At 37.6% G+C, this 8,896-nt stretch overlaps 1 long non-coding RNA gene across 2 annotated transcripts; it reads right to left on the minus strand.

Moving 5' to 3' along the window:
• Positions 1-3,539: 3,539 nt before the first annotated feature.
• On the minus strand, positions 3,540-6,786 carry LOC146701049 (uncharacterized). 2 transcript variants are annotated; one of them, XR_014922123.1, is made up of 5 exons: positions 6,729-6,785; positions 6,120-6,185; positions 5,614-5,769; positions 5,069-5,161; positions 3,540-4,771 (listed from the first exon to the last, which is right to left on the minus strand). It is a non-coding gene; the product is annotated as an uncharacterized LOC146701049 (long non-coding RNA). The 2 variants fall into 2 exon arrangements; XR_014922122.1 differs by having other exon boundaries at positions 6,120-6,786.
• Positions 6,787-8,896: the final 2,110 nt, after the last annotated feature.

An 8,896-nucleotide genomic window follows, 5' to 3' on the forward strand; every position in this document is an offset into this window, starting at 1 on the left:
GCATTCACACTGCAGTTTCTTCAGAAAATGCACTTTCTAGTTAAAGTATATACTTGTGATATTAGAGCCTTACTGTGAGGCTTCAACTGGAATAAGTCTTCCCACCAAGGCTTGAGAAGCTGACTTGGAAACTCTGGCAAGATAGAAGATGCACAGTGTCTTATTTGAAAGTAGCAGAACAAATGATACGAGGGCAAATCATACAAAGAACAAAGGTCACTAAAGCTGAGAAAATGTTATCTTTAAAAAAGTCATAAAAACATTTGATACCTTTTCTTGCGCATATGCAAAAGGAGGAGTCCACCAGCGATGGGGGGAAGAGGTAGTTGTTGCAGATTAGGGTCAGAGCAGAAGCAGAGACTGAATTGAAGTGATGCTGGAATTGATACCATATTTTTAGAGAGCCAATTAGAAAGGGGTTGTCTGTAAACTGTAACAGGGAAACAGGAAGGGATGAAAATAATAGTGCCAAGAAGTGATACAGGAAGGTTTACCCTTCTTTGAAAAGACAACTTTACATAGGTCAGCAAAGGGTTAAATTTTGCTGCTTGCAAAGCTTTAAATGAACTGGTAATATGCACTTTAAAGCCTGAAGAAGCTAGTTGGAAATCAAAATCGGTTTGTCTAAGCTCTTGTGCAGCTGGGTTTATGGGAAAACATTCACTTTTTTATATATTAATCTTGTACCCAGAGAAAGAGCCAAAATGTAGAAGTATTTTCATTATAGAGGATAAATGAATTGTTGGATTTGTAACATATAATAATAAGTCACCTGCATATAAAGCAACCCTATGTTCCGTACCACCACGAATAACCCCTTGAAACAGAGGCAAGGTTCTGAGAGCCACAGAGAGAGGCTCTATTGCTAAAGTGAAAAGTAAAGGTGAGAGTAAAATACTCCGAAATCAGTGTTAGTACAAACAGATGCCAGTGGCGTAGTATATAAAAGATGAATCCAAGATATAAAATTGTTACCAAAACCAAATTTCCTCAAGACTGCAAAAAGATACCCCCATTCCACTCGATCGAATGCTTTTCCTTAAAGGCCGCATTTTAAGGCCGATTACGTCACAGCGACGCGACGAAGGCTGTCCCAATTCAAAGGCTGCTCGAAATGCAGCCCTCAGATGCGTCCTTCATTTCCCTGAATTTTAAGGACATGGCGGTGTAGACTTCCTGGCCCAACATATCCCAGAATGCATAGCACGGCGGTGGGTGTGGATAATTTTGCCGAAAAAAAAAAAAAGGCAGATGAGGGGCACCCGAAGAGTAAACTTTAAGTACTGAATATTATGTCACTTATTTATGTGCAAATGTTTAATAATGAAGAACATTAAAACATTACTGTTGGCCACACAAAGTTATGTGACATTAGTGACGTTTGTACTAACTTGGTTTTAACGCCTTTACTTTAAAATATACGCCGTTCAATAGCTGAGCTTAATCTTACAGAGAATGATCAAAGCTCACGTAGAAACAAACAAACGAACAAAAGATTTTCTCCTTCATTTCTGTCGAACAAAGCTGTATGAAATGTTTCCAGCTGTTAGTATCATGGTTGCTGGGCAACCTGGGCAGCGCAACGGAGGCTAGACCGTCCCATTTCACAAGGCTCGCACTTCCGGCCTTAGCGGTCTTTAAGTACGCGGCCCTTGTGGACCGTTAAGGCTGCGTACTTTAAGGCTGCAGACCCTGAATTGGGATACAGCCAATGACTCAATTGTTTATAAGGAAGTGAATCACTGGTGGGATTTGTGGCGTTTTACCACGAAGAGATTTTTGGGCAAGAGATAAGTGCGCAACATATTGACAGATATGGAGTCAGCAAGGAGGAGAGGAGTTGCCCCTAGTGGACCTCATCACAGCCACAGAAACCACCATACGAATTAACAAATTGTCACAGACACAAGCAGAGCAAATCAGGATGAAAGTTTCATCCACCCTCTCCAGTGCCAAAGTCTCTCCGTCTAACCTCACAATACAAGAAAAGAAGGCCATCGCTTCCCTGAGCAAAGACCACAACATCAATATATATTACCAGCTGACAAGGGAAGGTGCACTGTGGTCCTAAACACTACGGATTACCACACAAAGATCACTACTCTCCTCAATGACAACAATACCTACGAAGCCTGAAAGCGAGACCCCACAAGCAGCTACAAAAAGTTATAGCTTGCTTCAAGACATTGAAAAAGGACAAAACCATTGACCGCTTTACATATCACCACCTTTACCCAGGGGATGTCATACCCTGCATCTACGGACTTCCTCAAAGCAGGTGTCCCGCTCAGACCCATTGTCAGTAGCATAAACTCAGCTACTTACAACATTTCGAAACACCTTGCTACCATCCTAGCACCACTTGTGGGGAACACACACACATCACATCAATAACTCCACCGACAAGGTCCAGAAACTTACCCTGGAATCAGATGAAACCATGGTGTCCTTGTATGTAGTCTCTCTCTTCACTTGCATACCTACCACGGAAGCAGTGGAGACGTAGTGATAACCCATGTAAAACATGGCTGTGCTATGGGCTCCCCCGTGTCACCTATTACAGCCAACCTTTACATGGAAGAAGTGGAAAGAAAAGCTCTTCGCTCTTTTAAAGGGAGAGTACCCAGCCACTGGTACAGATATGTAGACGACACCTGGGTCAAAATCAAAACACAATAAGTTTAATCCTTCACTGTGCATGTAAGGACAAGAAAGACATTGTGGACAAAACAGGACACCCCCCATAATCTTTAGTTAAATGGTCTGATTGTTCAAATATGTATTTTCTTTGATTGTGGTAATATAATGTGTGCCCCAGTCTCCAAAAATGACATAGTGCAGGAAGCATACACTCAAAAAAATGAAACGTTGACTTTAATTAAAATTATTTTGTCAACAGGTTCCACGAAATTGAATTATGTTAGTTTAAAGCAAAAATCTTTAGTTCATCTAATTTAAAAAAACTACTTAAGATTAACAAGACATATTTAAGACTAACTAAATCAAGTTATGTTGTATGAACATAGATGATATATTTACAGGTTAGATAGTTAAGATTAGTTACTTCAACACATTTCTTATTTGTGGCAGTAAAATGTTAAATTTAAGTTAGATTAATTCAAATATTATATTTTCAGCCACCTTGTGCTTTATTAATTAGTTTTACCTAAATCTATTTTGTCAACAGGTTCCACACAAATGAATTAAGTACATCCAACTTATTTTTTTAAATTTATTTTATTGCCAACACATTCAGTGAGCATTTGTGTAAACCCAGTCCAAAATAAAACACAACAGCTCATTAGGGTTAGTAATTAACAGTATGTAGACAGATGCAACATCAAGACTTTAAATTAAATGTCTGTATCTACCAGAAATAGAAGAAAAAAAACGCATTGAAGATCACATAACACATTAATAAGATGACACTTGAGTTATGCACATGTGACGCTAGTAAGGTCTGTGAGTGTTTTTTTCTTTTAGTGTCTAAAATGGATAGCAAAGTTGCTATTTGCAATGATTGCTTAGGGTCAGTCCAGTAACACAATGCCAATGAAGTGCTTTCCTTTAACAATGCAAAGTGAAGTGTCCACCTCAACAGCCACAATTTTAAAAAAAATTATGTAACAACAACAACAACAACAACAATAATCATAATAATAATAATAATAATAATAATAATAATAATAATAATAAATAGTCCACTGATATTAGCAATCAAAGAAAATTACATCACCATCCCAAATAAAACTTTAACAAAACATGCCAACATTATGGTCTAACAATAAAACAGCTTGTCAGCGTTCAGTTTTTTTGCAACAGCACAGCAGTAACCATTTAACACTCGCCACTGTCAACATTTATTTTACCAGTGTTTGGGCAAAAAACTTCAGATGTAAACATTTTAACATGGAAACAATTGTTCGTCTTTAAAAGTCCACAAAATATACATTCATCCTGCATTCCCAACTTGGATGATTTGATATCCTCGTGTTGGTGTTGTTCCCAGACCATCATGAAAATGTTGTTCCAGGTTCAACATTGCAAGTGACCAATCACATTGTTGTGACGTTATTCTTTTGCGCGCCAAGCCATTCGTGCATTTATGAAATTCCAATGTTGCAAGGACAATATCAATTCTGCTTACTGTTTATTAAAGGGTTACGGTTAGGGTTAGGGTCAGTTGATCGGCGGACAGAGGCGGTTTCACGCAGCTTAAGTACAGTTTTTTGTTTTACGCCGGTTTTTCCTGAAGTCGCAAAAGTATGACGTCACAACATTCTGATTGGTCACTTGCAATGTTGATCCTGGAACAACATTTAGTATGATGATCTGGGAACAACACCAACACGAGGATATCAGATCAACCTCCTAACTTACCCTTATTTTTAGTATGTATTGCAATTACCTTTACAATGCACACAATGTAACACAAACTGAATATGAACATATTTCCACCTCATAACAATATGCCTTGAACGCTAATATACACACCACCCTTCAACATTTCTGGTGCAGTATCATCTCTAAATTAAATCCTTTAAATCTCAATACTTTTGATTGTCTCTTAGCTTTCAGTCTTGAGGTTAACTGAGATTCAGTGCATATATCCCACCCATTAAGAGTGCACATGCAGAGGCCAGGTCTTCCAGGTCATGCAGGACACACTAGATGGTTATACCCACATCGGCTGGAGGAGTGCTGGCATCAGCTCTTTCGATGGTAAAGATAGCAAGGGTAATTTGTTCCAGCTCCCTCTGAACAGCTGTAGCTTAGACACAAAAACATAGAAAAATGGCATCCAGTTTTAAAAAAAGAAAGAAAAAGGGCCAAAGCTACCCTTTAATGACGTAAACACAATATTAGGAACATGCACCCCAGTGCGCCACTATTTTAGACTACAGATTCAACGATAAATAGAAATAGTTTGGGTATACAAGAAGATTTCCCAAAACATTTAAACAGGTTCCATGCAAATTACAACAACAACAACATTACAACATGCAACAACATTAGTTATTCAAAATTTGGTTTAATACAGATAAAAAACTAAACTAAAATTACCAACCAATTATTCTTTGAAGAGGATGCTTGGGTCTTCATTCAGGTAAAAAGGTAGTGCCCTGAGGACACACTCCCTCCCCTTTTCAATGGTTTCCTTCTGTAGAGAGTGGCAGAGATACAGGAAGAGAAAACAGATATACTTTAGGATGACAGAAACTCACATTATACGCAAAATGAATGACATATCCACTGCACAGATAGACATGTACACAAGACCAACTAATCATCACATGGACATGAATAGTTAACCTGTTGGGCAGGGTTTCCACCACATTATATATGTCCATAATGGAGGTAAAGACAAACTAATACATCATCTTTTTTGCATTCAAAACATAACATAAAAACATTCACTTCTGGTTTAACCTAAATCAAGGGATCAGATTTTACATATGTTTAGGTAATTTAAATTTTCCAACATTTTGAGTACCAAACTTTGTCTTGCTTAATATAAATGTAAGTGCACTGTGCAGCTACCATACACTAGCTGTTTAAATTTGAAAATGATCTTATTAGCCATAATATTTTGCTACCAACAGAATAATGCACCTGTGTGGCTGGGGCCAAAGTTTGTCTAATTTTCTTCCCTGCAACACCTCCTTTTTTCTTGAAGACTTTTATGAGCTGGTCAGTGTATTGGTCAAGTTGTGTAAAAAGCCTTGGAACATGTGCAGCAGTAGTAATCCTCACATATTCTGCTTCCACCTGAAAATATGTCAACAAACACAACATACTGTACTGTAAATATACATACTATATGTACACATATACAAACTAAAACTAATGTAGAAAGACCTCATTAAAGCTATAATTTTAACACAAACATTTACACAAAATGCTAATGGAGCCATTACAGCTTTTATTATTATTTATCAAGTTCCAAAAAATATTGATCACAGCTGATCTGAAAAGAATTTCATGCCTCAGGCCCTTGAACTGCAACCTTTACCATGGTTCAGATGTGGAGAAGAAATAACAGGGGCATGGGATGGGTCACAAAAGAAAACTTAACTTATAAAACAGTTTTGTTTTTAAAAGTATAACAGTTCACATACCACATACAAGCTCAGCAATACCACATACACCACATCAGTATAGGAGGGAGCAGGTAAAGGCAGGATCTGAGATTTATAAAGTAAAACAAGAAATTCATTACTTAATTTCAAGAAGCAAATTATTGTTTGAATTACAACTAAATAAAATACTACTCAGAAGAAAAGCAAGAGATTGACACTGCCATGTGCTAACTTTCTATAGAAGCAATTATCACCAGGTCTGTCGACCTCCATTGTCTGTCCACTCATATGTCTTGAATAATTTTATTAAAAAAATTAAGTGTGTACTTTCACAAACTGTAATTTATAACTACATTGATATGTATAACTCCGCTAGGAAACATGCTGTATTTACAGACCATTTTTACATAATACAGATTACTGATAGAGCAGAGCAATGGTGTCACAGTGGCTTTCGCCCTTCACTTTTTGGATTTTAAATGTCACTTTATGCTATCCTTGCTATCCTATTCGATATTTCCGACTCTCGGATTACAGAAAAGGAATCCCAAGAAAGCAAATGGAAAAATAACCCCTTGAAAGAATAACCCCATGAACCCCTGTAGCTAATCCCTTAATAAAACAAAAAACAATAAAAATGTTTCTTACACAGTCCACAAAATAAGCATGTCCAGGACCCAGTAAAACTAATGTAAAACAAGCACACGCAAACAATATAACATGTCTTGTAAGACAAACGTAAAATATAACCATGCTGGACATATAGATACTACACAACATAGTCAAAGAAAAAAGTGGGCATGTCAAATGCTCTTTCAAGCTCATAATTAGAATTAGACAGTCTGTTTTGACAAAGAGAAGAAAAACGGGCTTATTGACTTTTTCTGATAATGTAATGTGGCTGAAAAAAACATCCTACAGCAATGTTTTTTTAAAATGTTATTTTGTATCTTCCATCCCTTGGAGAGAACATTGGGTCTTGCTTGATCACTGAATGATGAAATATATTGTTTTGGTTTTCATAGGGATTTCCAGTAGACTGTATTTTTATTCCATGAACGTTAAGTTTTAGGGTCACCTAAAACTGGTTTGTCAGGCCACATCACACATGGCACTAATGATCACAGATGGTATCGAAACTTGACTGTGCGCTGAGGTGGCAACCCCTAACCCTACGCAAGTAAATTAAAGTAAATGTATTTGGAAAAATGTACTTCTAAAAGTTGTTTTAATGCACCGTGTTCATTTACTCATGAGCTGCTGTAACATGAATCAAACCTTAGTCAGATAATTTCAAATTCAAAGGTTGTGCGTTTGCTGATGTCTGAGCTGACAATGCTTTTGTGTCGTTTGTCACACAGTGTGTTGCACGCGGAGGTCCAGCTGTTATGTTACAGATTTAAAGGTAGATAGATTTGAAGTGCTCAGTGACGCTTGATAAACTGCAAATTTAAAGCTTAAATATGATGTCAGTTTTAATCACATATTGGGTCTACGTTCAGGAGTTGCACTTCAGTTCCATCCTGCAGTACATTGGCCTTCACTTGCTGGAGCTGAAGTGAAGGCCGATGGGATGACGCCCTGATCCAGTTCGTGTGTGATGAGAAACAGCTCAAGTGAACTAAGTGAAGCATTGACTTTTTTTCCTGTTCTTTTCCTCATTTTATCTGCCCACTGAGTTTTCATGCCATGAGGACGAAGATGATCTGTTGTTGCTGTGACTTCAACTACACACACTTCTTGTTTAATGTTTGACCACTAGGCTGGACTGTTGAGTATGTACATGAAGTGTTTCTGGAACCTTTTGAATTCAATGGTTAATCATCTGTCACACAAAACCTCAGCATGTCCTCCTTCACTACATCAATGAACCTCCTCTCTGGTTTTCATTCTTTCTGTCCTGGCTGGCAGTCCCACTCTTTTAAAAAAATAAAAAACATAAAATTTGTATAAACCTGCAAGAAGAACACACTGTACATCAAATATCTTTTTATTTTGCTTGTTAAATGTGAGAATGAGGATGCTAATTGTTCAAGTGTAGCTTTGATTTTGTGTGTGTGTATGTGTGTGTGTGCAGTGAGGACATTGCTGCGACTTTGACCACACACACTTGTTATATAATGTTGGACCAGTAGGTGTCACTGTTGTCCATGTACATGGAGTGTTTCTGGCGTCTGGAGAAAATCAGAAAGATTAATGAACTTTTTAACACTTTATTAAAAAATATTATTGATCTTCACATAGACACATGAAGCAGTATTTCATTCTACCAAAGTCCTCATTTTTTTTAGAAGAAAAATCATTGGTGATTCATGCATGTCTGACTTCAAAACAGGCGTGCATGTGTGATTGTGTCATCTGGGGCAGGGATAGCTCAGTAGGTAAAGTGGTTGCCCCATAATTCACTTGGTGAGTAATTGGCCTACGGGGATCAATAAAGTATACATTATTGTTATTACTACACAATTCCTCTAATTAGTCCACCCTTTTTCCTCCTCAAGTTTGCCTCTATCATGCGCTGGTTGTAGAATTTCTTCGAGTGGGGGCTGGCTCTCACTTGTATTCTAGAAACATAAAAATAAAAACACTGTTTGGATAGTACTGCCATCTTTACCACCTCTTTCATTTTCGATGGGTCATGGTAAATCACCTTATCAAGAGCATTCTCAGCCCATGTAGTAAGGTCTACCAGGGGACAACTCCCTTTAAGGCTGCTGCCAGAATTCTAAGACTAAAAGGCAAAACTGGTTTAAGTATTTCTGCTGGAGCAGGTAGTTTGTTGCAGAGGCTGCACAGATTCTGTTTAAACTATAATG

This window comes from Copadichromis virginalis, linkage group LG9 (genome assembly GCF_057382275.1).
Source record: "Copadichromis virginalis isolate Kocher_CV1m ecotype Utaka linkage group LG9, C_Virginalis_male_GT1.1, whole genome shotgun sequence".
Classification (NCBI taxonomy): domain Eukaryota; kingdom Metazoa; phylum Chordata; class Actinopteri; order Cichliformes; family Cichlidae; genus Copadichromis; species Copadichromis virginalis.